Source organism: Erithacus rubecula, assembly GCF_903797595.1.
Source record: "Erithacus rubecula genome assembly, chromosome: 5".
Taxonomy (NCBI): Eukaryota; Metazoa; Chordata; class Aves; order Passeriformes; family Muscicapidae; genus Erithacus; species Erithacus rubecula.
This window is the reverse complement of record NC_136687.1, coordinates 65,894,425-65,909,302: the sequence shown is the minus strand read 5'-3', so window position 1 is coordinate 65,909,302 and position 14,878 is coordinate 65,894,425. Positions and strand designations below refer to the sequence as shown.

General features: G+C 40.3%; 1 protein-coding gene across 1 annotated transcript in view; it reads right to left on the bottom strand.

Annotated features, from left to right (window-relative positions):
• LOC306802396 (bifunctional heparan sulfate N-deacetylase/N-sulfotransferase 4) overlaps positions 1-14,878 on the bottom strand; it is a 105,830-nt gene that overhangs the window by 74,252 nt on the left and 16,700 nt on the right. The window contains exon 3 of the mRNA XM_079306570.1: positions 1,337-1,476. The gene's annotated coding sequence lies outside the window, so the exon portion shown is untranslated. The remainder of the gene's footprint in view (positions 1-1,336; positions 1,477-14,878) is intronic.

The window sequence follows — 14,878 nt, the reverse complement described above, 5'->3', positions numbered from 1 at the left end:
TCTGACAGACTTGGAGCAGGGCTTCTGTGAACTGAGATTATCACATAAAAGCTAGATATTAGGACGAGAGATGTCTGTTGCAATTTGAAGTGTAGGCTTGAAAGAAATTAATTGATGAGAGGATAGTAAGTTGATTTCTTCTGGTGGCATAAAGCTTTTATGTTAAAGAGAAGTGTTTTAGGAAAGTAGATACTATGTTAAAAAAAAAAAGAAAGTCCAAAGAGCAGCAGCGTGCCTATTTCTGTTGTAAATCTGTTACATCTTGGGCTCCCATAGAGGGCAATATTGTATAAAAGATAGTTTTAAGCCATGTATTAGGGGTCTGCCAATTCATCTGTGTTGATATACCTTAAGGAAAATTGCTGTTACAGTAAATTTGATGGTGCATTTCCCTTCAGTCAGGCTATGACTAATACACACAATAATGCACGCCAAACCACCTAACAGAGCCTCGTTAAATGTGAAGGAAATAAATTTTGTGCATTACCTAATTTAGGTTGTAGGGGGAAAAGGTCCCATTTTGGCTTACAGTGTTCTGGTCAGTCACTGAGTCACAGCAAGTGTGCCCTCCTTTAATACAGGTGCCTGAACAAACCCATAAGAAAAAGGACCCAAGTTTGTGTTGTCTGTCCTGGAAAGGGTTTGTAGATAGAGATGTCTGGGGTACATTAAATCCTCTGCATTTCTCATTGTGTCCTGTGTTTCTTTCCTGTAGGACACATGGGTAAAATTATCATAATGCTTTCCTTTACTTTTGTGCTTTTCTGGTTTTGTTGTCTTGTCAGCATAAGGCTCTGACTTGCATCTGTCCCAACCCCCTGGGTACTTGGAACACTGAAAGATCTGTTAAAACAAGTTCATACCCTAAATTTCTCTCCCATACTTATTTACTGCCTAAATCTCTTCTATGCTATCCTGCCTAAGTTGTGGAAGTAGAGAGATGGTTAAATTATTTTTATTAGATCTCTGCTCCAGTAGTGACACTAATGACAAGCCCCCTGTAAATGTTGTACTCAACCCTGGTGCTCAGTCAGTGAGGCTTAAATCCATGGCACTATTTGTTCCACTGACTGTTTCCCAACAGAAGTGATCCAAGCAGCCTTACAGCAATTTCTTGTTGCTTACATCTTGGAATTCTTCACAGAATAGTAAAGAAAAGTAATGAACAGGAACAGAAACCAGGGATTAAAAAAAGTTTTAAAAACTTTTGGTTTTTTTGTCCAGGATTTGAATATGGACAATCAAATATTTTTGTATATGAGTGGGTTTGGGTTTGTTTTTTTTTTTTTTTTTTTTTTTTTCGCTCTGAATTAAATTTTCCACCCTGGTCTTGTACCTGAAGCCAGGTCCCCTCCTGGGAGTCCAGATGCATCCCATAGGACTCTCCTGTTGCTGATGTGGAAGTCTATGCTGGCAGCCAATGCATTCTCTCTGGAGCCATATGTCTCATTTTCTGCTTTCTGCTACTCCAGGAATCTGGAAAGAGTGGGAAAGAGCAGGTTGTGGCTGGCTGTACTAGTCAGGGCCCCAAAATAGGTAGATTCAATGAAAGAGAAGAATTACAGGAAATTCACAGTTAATGTAGGGGACTGTGCTCTGTAAATGACAATTTTCAGCTCTTAACTAATGTGATATTTGGCAGAGTGGGTTTTCCTGCACTTCGGTGGAGTTCACATCCCATTAATTTGCACATTCAGTGGTTATTTAAAAGTGAGTTAATGACACCTCATTGCATTTGTATCCATCAATCTAGATGATCCTTATTCAACATGGAGCACACAGTGGAGTGTTTCTCCACAGCCATTTTTTGGATTTCAATATTTGTATCTTCTAAACAGACCAATTGTTTAACACTGGTTAAATAATTAAACATTTCCTGCTTCTATAAACACAGTGGGGAAAATAAACACTTCCCAACACACCTCCATATTGGTAAATATAAAAATACATACATTAGACCCAAAAGAACAGTTAGAAATCAGCTCTGATAAATTTGTGGCTTTCTAGAATGACATCGACACTTGAAATTTGTAATAACACATTTCTCAATAATAACTATCCAACCCAGCTGTTCTTTGCATTGCTGTTATTTTGCTGCTAATAAGTCATTGGCAATGACATTCCAATGCAAAGTGTTTATGGAAAATGAAGATGAGTCAGTAGCATATATTGAAAACTGATTTAAGCCATAAATAGGAGTACTGATTATGGCAGTGGATCTGTCTGCCATCAAACAGGAATGAGGTGTGGGGTAAGGACATTAGTATGTTCTTCAGAGCTCTGCTCTGCATAGCTGCAGCCCATTTGCATAACCTCTGGGGTTTGGATAATCCCCCTGTAACCTGGGCATAAGAATTTTAGGTTCATTGTAAAGCTCCATAATTTGAGAGGCTTTGCACATGTTGGTGAGAAGAATTACAATTCTCCTTCTAGAACTGTTGAAATGCTGCCAACAGAATTACTGTTGGAAGAGGAAAAGTTAACGTTTGGGTTAGAAATGGGAAACTCCATAGTAAAGTGCATCCTAGAAGTTTAGTCATGCAAAAGATGGACTGAAGTTGTAAGTTTTGAGGTTTTATGTGTAAGTGGTAGCAGTTTGCTGCTTCACAGAGGTGGGGTTCTTTTCAAGAACTTCTCATTTTGACTTTTTGTGGAAAACTGAGTATGGAACAAGTGGAGAGAAAGGTAATATTTGCATGTAGGGTGTAAGAGTAGGGAATTACTTTCATTCTGCACAAGCCTGGAGGTGGAAGGTTGTTTGAGGGCACTCCAGAATGTCTCCATCCTCCCTTGTGGCCCTGCCACAAGCAAGCCAGCTGTGCTGGGGCTCTGCTGGCACAGGGGCTGTGGGTGTGTGAGTGCCCCTGAGCACCCTTGGCCCCAGCTGGGTGGGAAATTGAGAGGGTGAGTGCAGCAAGCTGAGAGCTGTCCAGCCTCTCATGCAGCCCGGGGCTGGAAGCCCTCCAGGTCACTCACAGGCAGAGCCATCACATCTCCAGCCAGGGCTGCTCAGTCATTTCCTGCCCTTTCATCCCAACCCTTCCCATCTAGGCCACTGCAGCAGGACTGACAGGGATCCAGATTCCCTGGACACGTCTCTACTGCCTCGTGCATTCCCACATTAACAAGGATCACACACAACTGCAGAATCTGCAGTGTGTATTTGGAACTAATTTTGCCTATTGGAGGTTTAGATGTCTTCCAGTGTGTGTCTGTGAGGCTGACTGCCCAGCAGGGAGAACAAGTGAAAATGCACTGACCCAGGATCCCTTGTCGTTAACTGTGGTGTGGGGATAGTGAGATTCCAGTGGGGTAAAAATAATTTCATTTCAGGATAAATCAAAGCTGGAGGCTGTTCCTGGTGTGATATACCTCCCATGAGATCTTCGGTGTCCCTTGCAGTTAATATAACAGCAGGAAAAAACCACTCTCATTAAAAATATAATGGAGAAGGCAAGAAGGCTTAGGGTTTACATGTGATCATTGATTATTATCCACTGCTTTTCTTGCTATGTGCCTACACAGGCATGCAGATGTTACCAGCTGGAGATGCTATTTAAATCAGCATTTCACCTCTACTTCTCCAGGCACCAAGAACTTTTCAAAGAAAGATGCAAATCCAAGACCAGTCACAGGTTTAAACTCGGTTCAGGTTAACAGGAAAAGTCACCAAGGTGCCAAAACACTGAACTCTTGATCCCTCAGCTGTTCTGACAGAGTTCACATTATTGTGCAGACAGGGTATCTATAACCTCAAAACTGATTTTTAAAATCACACTGGTGAATGTTTGGATTTATTTGATTTTCCTAAGTCAGCAGGAAAAAGCAGTTTTTTTCTTGTCCTCATTGTGGGAACCAGTTCTGCTTCATATGAAAACCCCTCCTCCTTCTGTTTCAGATATGCTAATTTAATTTAAAAACGAAATTAATTCCTCACCATTCACAATTCAGTTTTCTGTTTGTCCATGACCAAAGAATATTCACATAAAACAGGTTCATTTAATTGTACTTCAGTAATGTCATGCAGCTTTCTGTACTGATAGAATGAAGCAAAGTCAGCTGAAATAGAAACAGGTATTTCAAAACCAGCAAGAAGATATGAATATGAAAGCTCTGCTATTAGAAAGCTAAAAGCTCATTTTCTCTGTGCTTAAACTCACTTTCTTGTGGTTGCTATGCTACCATCTCTGCACCTACATTATGGAACTTTGAACTATAGCAAAAGAAGTCTTTTTGAAAATGACAGGCCTGAACTAAGCTGAAATCCAATGTGAGACCATCCTGTAAAGTTTTTATAGTGGATAAAACTTTATATTTAGCAAATTTAAATTGGTTACTCTGAGGATTCAGCTAGCCTTGTCTTCTGAACTTACTGGACTTTTTTTTTCCAATGCTTTTTACTAAGTTTTATCTTTGTCTAAACGCACACTACCAGCCTTAATACTATTTGTTTCAGGATAAGCAAGTTGCAGCTACTGATAACAGCAATAGCTGTTTCACCCTTTAATATACATGGAAATGGATCAAACTCTCATTAAAAAATATTTGCACAATGGGAAAAACTAGTCTGCATTCAGATGATCCATCACAATGTGCTAGGCAAGTACTCTGGTGTTCAGGAGGCAGAAAGGTAACACCAGGTAAATGGCCTAAAGATATTCAGAAGCTGGAATAGGCATATTGGTGAGAGAAGAAATATGGCAAAGAGAGCAGCCTTTGGAAAACCAGAAAATGCAGCCAGCTGTGAGTGTAAAATTGTCGTGATAGATTTCTTTCAAGATCACATCTGCAACAACCCTTTTAGGGAAAATACAGGTACCATTGAACCAGAAGGAAGGAGGGTCATGTGTGGATGATGAATTCCATGTAAGGGGAATGGTGGTTAGATAACTTGGGTGCTGTGGCTGGAGAAGACCTGGAGGGAAAGGGGATGAAGTTCCTACTGATCACTAGCAGGTCTCTGGTCCTGGTTCAGCCAGGTAAGGAAGTGTGGCTTAGCTACACCTCAGGTCCTAATGCAGGCAAGCAAGGAGAGCCTATTGTTCAAGGTTGGGGCAGCTAAATGCAGAAAACATGAGGTATTATTCTGCAGTGCCTAATGGCAAAGAGATGGACGGCATCAGCTTGTATGACTTAGTTCACCTCCAGAGTGATTGTTTCTATGAAGTGGAAATGTATAAAATTGCATAGCAAGAGATCCATCTCACTGCTCTGAAAGCACCTTAGAAGAATCATTCCTGGAGGAGGAATATCAGTCATGCAGCAAATCCCTGCTCTCTTTGCTTCTGCCTTTGCACACCTGTGTGTGTACACACATGCTTGCACTTGGGATTGATAATTCCTCTTTATGGCTCTGAAAGGCTCCCACGTGGTTCCTCACTTGGGCTGTTTATCATATGGCTGGCACTTCTGTGCCTCCATACTGAAGCAGAAAAAGAGAAGGATGTGCTTGTCTATAAATATATTAACTGTAGTGACTATAAAGGTGCTAAGGAATTATTGAGTATTTAAAAGATGTAATGGATGGAAAGCAGATCAAAGAAAGCTTTTTTTATGCTTTAGGAGAAAAAGGCCTTCTTGAGGGAAATTCAGTCTTACAATAACTTAGAGAAAGTCCACCATGACTGTAGAGGTGATGATGTGAGTAGTTGATAAGGTACATGAGAAAACAGAGAGGTAGAGAAAAATAAATAGTAAATTGTTGTAGTAAATAGTTACCAGAAAATGTTAATGCACTAATGAGCAGCTAAGGGGAGACCCCAGCATCCCTTGCCCATCCTTGTGCTGTTTGGGATTCTGCTCCAGTGACACAGCAGCTGTTAATCGCCAGGGGAAGGGAGGTATAACAAGATGATCTAGGAGGCCCCTCTCAGCTTTAACATCCACAGGATTCATTCAGCTCCCTCTTGGCACAGGAGTGAACTCACCCTACTCTGATTTATATAGCCAAAGTTTTTATTTTAATACCCCTGCATGGAGGGGAAAAATATTGCAGCCTGACAGGAACTTTAAAAAGTTACTTGCCATGGGAAGAAGTGCATTCTTGCTGTTGTCACCAGGGATTGCTCATTTTCTGCCCACTGGCCACAAGAGCATTAAAGGCTCAGTAATGGTAACACCAGTAATAAATAATTATCGTAAGCTGCAATATGTGCTGTGCAAAGACTTTTAGCCATCATAAAGATTACTTTCTGTACTGTCAGATTTCTGTACTGTGGAATTACAAGGATTTATTTTATTGAAAAGAAAAAGCTGTCTGCTGATAAGATCACATATCAAAAATATGCAAAAATGTTCCCCTTACATTTGGCTAAGGCAGAGACTGCATTCTTCTTTTGCATCCTAATTTGGAGACCCAAAAAGTGTAGTGCTAATATTGAGTGTCTCAGCAGTCTGTTTTCCCTCTGTTCTACCACACAGCACATCTCATTCTTCTATTCATAAAGGACAAGGAGAAGGGGGTAGTTGTTCTATAGGACCAGAGTGCAATCTCTGTAGGACTGGTGTGCAGCCTTGGGTATTTGCTCCTCTCTGAAACATCAGGAAGGAATAGAACTCAGCCTCTTTTCCTACTAGTATACACAGTGAGCCCAATGCAACAGAGAGTGAGGCAGAAAACATGCAGTGCATCTCTCTGCCTTTTCTTGAGCAGCTTGAAGTACCTGTTCCAACTCAGATTTCAGCAATATAAATGGAGTGGACAATTTCCTTGCTCTTCTCTTTTTAAGATTGCCATATCTGGGAAAAGCTGAGCTTTGGTCACCAGGGGAGGCATCTCATCAGGTGTTCCAAGTGATCACAGCTTTGTTGAGTACACTTTATCAAAAGGAAGGGTATGCTCTGAGGATTATGATCTCCACATGCTTTCCTGGCTTTTCTCTAGGATGGTAAACAGCAATTATTTGTCCAGTGCAGATGGATGCATTCAAGATGTTCAATTTCCACCAACTGCAAGGCAGCAGGTGGGGATAATTTTTTTTCTGTTTATTTCTTGATTTCAGTCTTTATTTTTTCCCAGAAAAACTTTTTTTCCTCAGTGATACACAAATTTTGGGAGCTTTATCTGTACAAAACAGACTGGAGTCTATCCCACCTGCAACTTCATTGGGGCTCTCTTCCCTTTTAAAACTCAGATAGTCAAGAAAGCACACAATATAGAGCTTGAAAGGTCCTTGCACAGTGACCTTTATACCTTAACTCTTCATCCACCCCTCTCTAGTTTTTAAACTCTCTACTGCTAGTTGCTTTACTATTCCCTTCAAGCTGATGCACATTGCTCAGACTTCTTCCCAAGCATTCTATAGAAAAGCACAGGCAAATACCCTTCAGAGTTAATTTCTTGCATCACTGGCTAAACATTCATACTTGGGACTCTCCCTTAATTTCTGGCTTTTCCCTAGTCTTTAGGGCTGTTTTTGACCCCAGGTTTTAGGACTGCTGCATTTCAGCTGACCAGACTGCTTTCTGAACTCCCAGGTCCCATCTTTCAACCTCCTCCTCCTCTTCCAAAGCCCTTAATATTGATGAATTCAGGCAGGCGATCTCATGACACCTGTACATAATTTACCCTGAGGTTTCTCTGGAAACAGGACTCCTATTTGTTTGGTGCTTTGATGACAGCACCTTCCTGCCTAGAGTCATGTACAGATAATTAATTAGCAGCAGTCTGCTGCCACAGGGAGGGATGCTGCTGTGCTGAGGAGACCACACACAAGAAAGCTCCTTCTCTGTCAGTCCTGCTGCTCTCACTTGATGTTTAAGATTTGAGAAATTTAAGAGCTAGTGAGGAGAAATTGTGAAACAATTGAACACAAGTGAGGGATGAATAATGCAGTGGCCAGGTCTGCACTGCAGGAGGAAAAGTAGACACTATCAGCCTTTGCAGTGAGATCCACATTCAAAGGCATGGCGGGTTCAGTGAATTGCTTTTGCAAACTGTTAATTTTATAAGATTTTAAAAGTCTTGTTTTCTGCATTAATAAAGTTTCAAATGGAGTATCAACACTCCCATTTCACTGCTTTTCCTAGGAATTTGGCTTTGAGATCATCAGCTTTTTAGTCCCTATTAACTACTGTTAGGTACTTCTGCAGAGCTGTGAACACAAAATCTCTGACAAAGCAGCCATGCCACTGGCTAAAACATGAGTGGAGTCAGCTGCATTTTAATTATGCTACTACACTCCATTAAGTGGCAGCTGCCATTTCCAGGCCCATGGGAAAGCAGAGCTAAGGACTGCCACACTCCCTCTGCACAGGCAAATGTGGCAGCAAATTTCCCTCTTGGAAATGTCACCGTGCTCAAGAGCCCATTGAGCCTTTGTGCGTGTGTCAGAGACAGAGCTGAGCTTAGACACAGACTGTATCCAAGTTTGGCAGCCACTTCCTCTCTTAATTCTGAGATTTAAAACCAAAAGGAGATAGCAATACAAAGGTAGGATGGGAATAAGCAGGATGGTGGTTTTCCCAGAAATGAGAAGCATCCTGGGAACATTGCTCCCTTCTTTGCAGAGGGACCGAGTGCTGCTGAGCCCCTGCTCCTCTCAGGGCTGGCAGAGCCAGCTCAGATGCCAGCACACATGACAGCTGAAGGCAGCCCACTCCTCAGACTGTGTGCAGGTCAGGAATCTTGCCAAAATGTCCACAGCAACATGACGAGGGAGTTGAAGGGAGCAGATATGACAGCTTACACGTACGTGTTCCTTAACTATAGTCACTCCAAGTAGGTGTAAATTGCCTACATTTTAAGAACAACTTTCGTGTTTTCACTGACATGCCAGTGAAGTTCTGGCAGTTTTCTTAAGCATGATAATTTTGCATAAAAGACAAAAAGGGCCTTCAAGGGAATGTGTAAATCAAATGCAGCCTCTTAAAAATCCAGTTGGCCCTCATCACTCTTTTTCTTCTGTGCCAAGTGTGTGTCCTGAGAGCAATGGCCAAATTAACTGAGCTGCATCCTAGAAAAGGTAACCAGGACATGATTTAATCCATCCTAGACATTGTCACAACCCTTAATTTTGTACCAAGTTCCTCTAGCCCAGCATCTTGTTTGCAAGTTTGAATTCAGATCTGAAATGAGCTTATGCTTCTTTTAAGATTTTTCTTCTGCTCACTCCTCAAAGCCTTTCTTTGTCAACCTTTCTTCAGCAGTAACACACATGACAAGGTTTTGAGGTTTTGATTTTTTTATTCTTAGACCTTACTTTAGAATCCCAGGCCTGGCCCATAGAGTCAGGAAAGTCCTTCTGAATCTCTGGGTTTTGTTCCCTTGGTTTTTTTTTGTAATATCTTTCAGTCAATTAGACCGGAATTTTCAAATGAAGTAAAAATCTTGTCTTCATGATAATGACCTCAGCAAGGATCAGCAAACAAAGAATGAAAACTCTCCAGCTCTGTGGGAGCATCCTGCACAACCTGTAGTCTACCCTTTCATAAATACAGAGAGAATGTGAAGTGCTAATGATACATTGGACAGAAAACAGATGCCAGCAGGGGAATTTTTTACCTGCGTTATTCCAACGGAGCTTTTGAAAATAATTATGCCTTTTTTATACTATTTCAATAGGTCCCCACGCCTACTGTATTGCAATTGCACAATTCCAAGTATGAAATCACTAATTAAAATGTATTCACAGCAGGGTTATTTATTGAAATGAAATAGTTGGGGTGGACACAGAACACTCTTGAGACTAAATTAGCCTTTCACCTATCAATAAAGCACAATGAAGAAAGAAGGGGGAAGAAAGAAAATAAAAATAAAGGATCTCTGTTCCAAATCATTCCACTTTACTTGTATGTTTGAAGAGTGATGGGTGAGAGAAGTGTGGTAGATTGCCATCCAGCAAAATTATTTAATATTTCACTTTTCCAGCAGCTAACAGGAGTCCTGTTCATACTGGAAATGTCAAAGTGGGGGAGAGGTGGATGGAAAAATGGTGCAAACAGTGTTGAAAAACTGTTAGTCAGAGAAGCTGCTTCTGTCCCAGGCAGGAGACAGAGCAGATCCCAGTGCAAAAGGACAGATGAGCTGGGTACCTTCCCTGTGTGAGCAAAAGGTGCTCACAAGTGGGAACAGAGTTGCAGGGAAAGCGCAGGGAGCACAGTGCAGGTGAGATGAGTCTGTCCTTGGAGCTGCAGGATGTGATTCCTGTGCCAGCCCTGGTGCATGTCACCCTTGGACTTTCACTGGAGAAACCTGTCATGAGAATTGATGGAGAGAGCTTTTTGTCCTTATTCCCCAGCACCAAGTTCTTCTGTATTTGAACTATGTTGGTTCATCTTCATTTTGAGCATTAGTCAAACCAGAGCCTTTAAAGCAACAATTGCAGAACAGTTACAGCAATTAAATTTGGAATTGTCAATGCAAGCCTCTGATTTTCTAAGAACTTGGACACAATCAAGAAGCAACCTATATTGAGAGCACCAAATGTTCCATCAAAATGTTCTTCATGTCAAATGCTGGTTGCTCATGAATAATCTGAAGCCAAGAAATTAAATGTTTTATCCAACAACTAAGACAGAATACAAAATATCTAACTTTAAACTGAGCTGCTTGGTATTTCCTGCAAAGAGCCTGGAAATACTAGAGATGCTGTGTTTTGTCAGTGTGTCTTAGCATAGCTTACACATGGAGTAAATCAGGGTTTGGTTTTTAGCTAGTTTCTATGTTCTACAGGCTCTCCAAAGCCAGGCTTAGCACACAGTATAACAGGGAAACAAAATCCTTGTAAAGATTGGAAAAGCTTTGTGTTTGACATTCACCATGACAAACTTGAAGTTTTAAGGCAGTTGTGGCTTTGGTTTCTCAACTTGGAGCATTTTCAAAGTAGCTGGTTTTCAAGAAATGACCACTCAGCATTTTGGAAAGACTTCCACAACATCAATACTTGTGGGACTCAAAGCCATCACTTGCTGGAGATAGTGTCAGTTCCTGTAAAATGAGCTGGAACAGCACAGCAGTGGGGGAAAAGCCCAGTGTCAGTAATGAGGGCTTTACTTTCATTATCAGGGTCTCTTTTCTTTGGTTTGGCATTCCTTAGGAAGATTATTCCTGGATCAGTTAGCTGCAATAGGATGCAGTAAGGTCTGTTACTCTGCTCAGCCTATAGGTGTCCTTGCCCTAAAGGCAATTTACTACCCATTTTTCCCAGAGAAACTGGGACTAAAGTAAAACTCCTTAGGTGTAGGAGGACCTCTAGCTTTAATTCCAGCTGAGGACACAGCTTCAGCTCAGCCAATGTTGTTTTTTTGGCTGGACTAGTAGTTTAAAGCAACTTGAGGCACAGAGAGCTAGGGAGAAGGGGCTCCTGACAGCTCACAGCTCTAGCAATTAGACAAATGCTAATCCAAGCCTTGACTGTTTTCTTGGACACATTTTAAAACCTTTTACAGCATGCTGTTCTTTTGCTCATGTGCTTTCTAGTGGCAGTGCCTCTCATAATTAGTCTCTTCTGAATAGGTCCCTAAAAGTGCATAGAAATTATCTTGGTCATACTCGATCTGTTAAAGGTAATCCACTAATTTTTGACCTTACATTTCACCTTGCTATAGCTAATGAATTTTTGATGGCCACTATGAAATCGTTTTGGAGGCTACAGAAGCACTTCAAGCAATAATAATGTTTTTAAAGCACCCTTTATTGACTTGGGTGAGCGTGAACAAGGAGTCACTCTTTCCATGTTATATATTATTCTTTGCTTATAGGCATTTTGCCAGGCACTCATAACAAAATGTTACTTTCCACCTCCAAATCTCATGTGAAACAAAGACTGAGATGAAATCCCTTAGATTACATGGGTGGCTAAGATATGGCACATCATACTTTTGGACAGGCTTGTTCAAAAAATAATTGAAATCAAATAGGATCAAATGGGGTTGTGCTTTCTTCCCATCACATTTTTGTATTTCCATTAACCAAATGCTAATAACTGCACGATCCTGCAGTCTCATCCCATGGTAGCAAAACCAGCATACCTGAATACAAATACCTGTGTACATGAACAAAACTTCAGAGCAAGTGCTCAAAGATAATGGAAAGACTACTTTTTTTCTTCAGAATTTCTGAGCAGTAGGTGTGTTGTTTACAATGATTAAGATGTTTTGGCTACCTGTAATAATTTTTTTTTACACTGGAAGTTTTGTTACTTGACCTTAACAAAAGGAAAATTGCAGTCAGTGTCCCACATCTGTTCAGCCCTCTCAAGGCAATTGTGCTTCTGCCCAGCCACACTGTGCTGTTATCAAACATCACCTGAAATGACAGCTGAAAAGCTGCTCCTGGAGAATTTGTATCCACACTTAGAGCTGCACACATCCATTTAGCAGGTAAATAGGCATTTCCATGGATGCTTTAATACCCTATTATTCTGCAAAACCAGATACCACAGCACTTTTATGGGGGAAGCTTGGAGCGGCTCCTTAATTATTTTGCTAGATGCTTACATAAAGTCCTGTAAACTTCAAGAAATATATATAATGTTCAATCATGTAGCAGTAATACTGGTGTACTGCTGACAGAAAAGGCTATTGGTATCCATCTGGGAATGTAATTTTCAGCTTATTTACTGGCACAGAGCAAACTATCTTCTTTTCTCTCCTTTTCATTTTCTCTCTCCTGTTTTTGTTTCTCTTTTATGGGTATTAATTTGCTCTTTGGTGTTTGAACCCTTTTTCTGTGTCTACCCTTCTAGTGTTCTTGCTTTGAATATGTTCTTAATTAGCTTTCTTAAATGTGCATTTATAGGTATGCCATAGTAAGTGGGGAGGAACAGCACTAAAAGGGCATCGTTCTATTCAAAGGAAATTAAAAAAAGAAAGAAAAAGTGAAACTTCAAATCTTCTCACTTTCCATTAGGTTTTACCATTGATTTCTGCATTAGCTCATTCATAGTGATCCTGAGTTTAAAGTTAAATTATGTTGTCCATTATAAGTAGGGAGCTTTAGACCTCAGTTCAGCAAAACAAGTCTACTTAAATGTTTAAAGCCAAGCATGTGCTAAATTTTGCATTCAGCTAGGATTTTAATAGCCTTATAGAATTAACACCTTAGTTTTAATCCTGTCATGGTTTTCCCTGGCCTGAATTTTGTCTTGTTTTACAAAAAACTAGAAGGAAGCAGCAAACAAAACAATATGCAGCATTATTTCCTTTTGGAGCTGGTTTTGGAGTCTGTATATAAACATGCTTAACAATTGTGGCTTTATCAGATGAATGAGATAACTTGGTTCAAGTTGAAGAATAAATGGCACCTGCAGTGAAATAGAGCAGCCTAATGTGAAATGCAAAGAATAGACCCCAGATGGCTGTAGGGAGGTGTATGGTGCATATTTTCTCCCTAAAGTCCAAAGAGCAGGGTCTGAACATAACTGGGTAGCTGCAGAAAGAGAAGAAATCTGATCCCACCGGGTTCTTTAAAAAGTACACAAAGCCAAAGAAGAAATATGGCTCAAATCTAGAGCTCACAAAACTCAAATGCAAATCCACTGTTAAGATTCCAAGTTATATATTGTTTTTTCTCACTTGGAGAATGATAAAGTAACTCCCCTCACTGGTTCATGTTTCTGATAATTTTTGCCAAGGGGCACTTGACTGTAGCTATTGATCTCAGTGCCAGATTAACATGTAAGGCAGGGGTTAATGCAATTTTGTTATAATGGTTCCTGTTGCCTGTAGATCCATAAATACAGCTGTACCTTAAAGTAAGGCACAGAGTATTTTTTAGTGATTAGATGAGGTTTTTTCAGTAGAAACTGTGACTATTTGCCAGAAGAAAGTGCCATGCCCATACGAAAATGCCCCTTGAAATAAGTGTTGTGATGTTTGTGTTCTGGTTTGTAATAATGGAAGATGAGAAAAATGCAACCTGTGAGACCTTGTGAGTAAAATTAGAAACAAGAATCACTCTGAAGTATGAGAATAACCTAGACAGAAAATAAATCTGCATTTCTGGAAGTATGGATATTGTGTTCAGCCTTCTCTAGAAGCTCCTAAAACCAGTGTATTTTTCCCTGCTGCAAGGCAGACCAGAGAGTCAGGACATCAGGGAATTTAGCCCTCAGCTGAAATAGCTGTCCTAAGCTCTCCAGTCAATACAACAGGAAAATCCCAGAAAACCCTGTTGAAATTCACATATCCATTTCTAAATTTCACAGGCCATGGAAAATAGTGCCAAGGGCTGCAGTGCCACTAAGGCATTCTAAACTTGTAAAATAAGGGAAATTAAATGCAGCTTAAAGGAATACCAGAAAAGCATAGCATGTACCAAATTCTCATTTGGATTATGGGAATTTGCTCTGACACTACAAAAAAAGCAGAAAGACAGAAGCAAAAGAGAAAGTGTCTGTGGTCTGCTGGCTGGCCTGCCTAAATATAAACTTCAGTTAATTTTTAATTTGATATTTGGAACAGAAATATTCTGAGATTTCACTATGTAAACCCTACACAAATCCAGGTGGTAGCTGGATTTCAATATGGATGTGATGAAAGATATAAATTTAGATGTCCAGAGTAGGCTGCAATGTGATGTCTCCCATAAAGAAACATATTTAATGTGGGTGTTGACAGAAACACTAATACAATTGGTGCTGCTAACTTACCTTCCAACAAAAGCAGAAAAACCACAAAAAATAAGACTTCTGCTTTGACTCAGTTGAAAGAATGAATCTTATTATTACCCAGGTACTAAGCCTAAGAGGCAAAAACAACAGATGTGTCTTATTTTATCTGTCTGGGTCTAAAGCTATTATTTAAACAACCTTCCACATGGGATGTTGGAGAAAGAAATCCTTGGTAATTTAGTCTCTGGCACAGCAACAAGGCTCAGTGTAGAAAGTTTCCCCTCTTGTCTACCTGCAATGTTGAGTTTCATTCACTTTAGAATCCT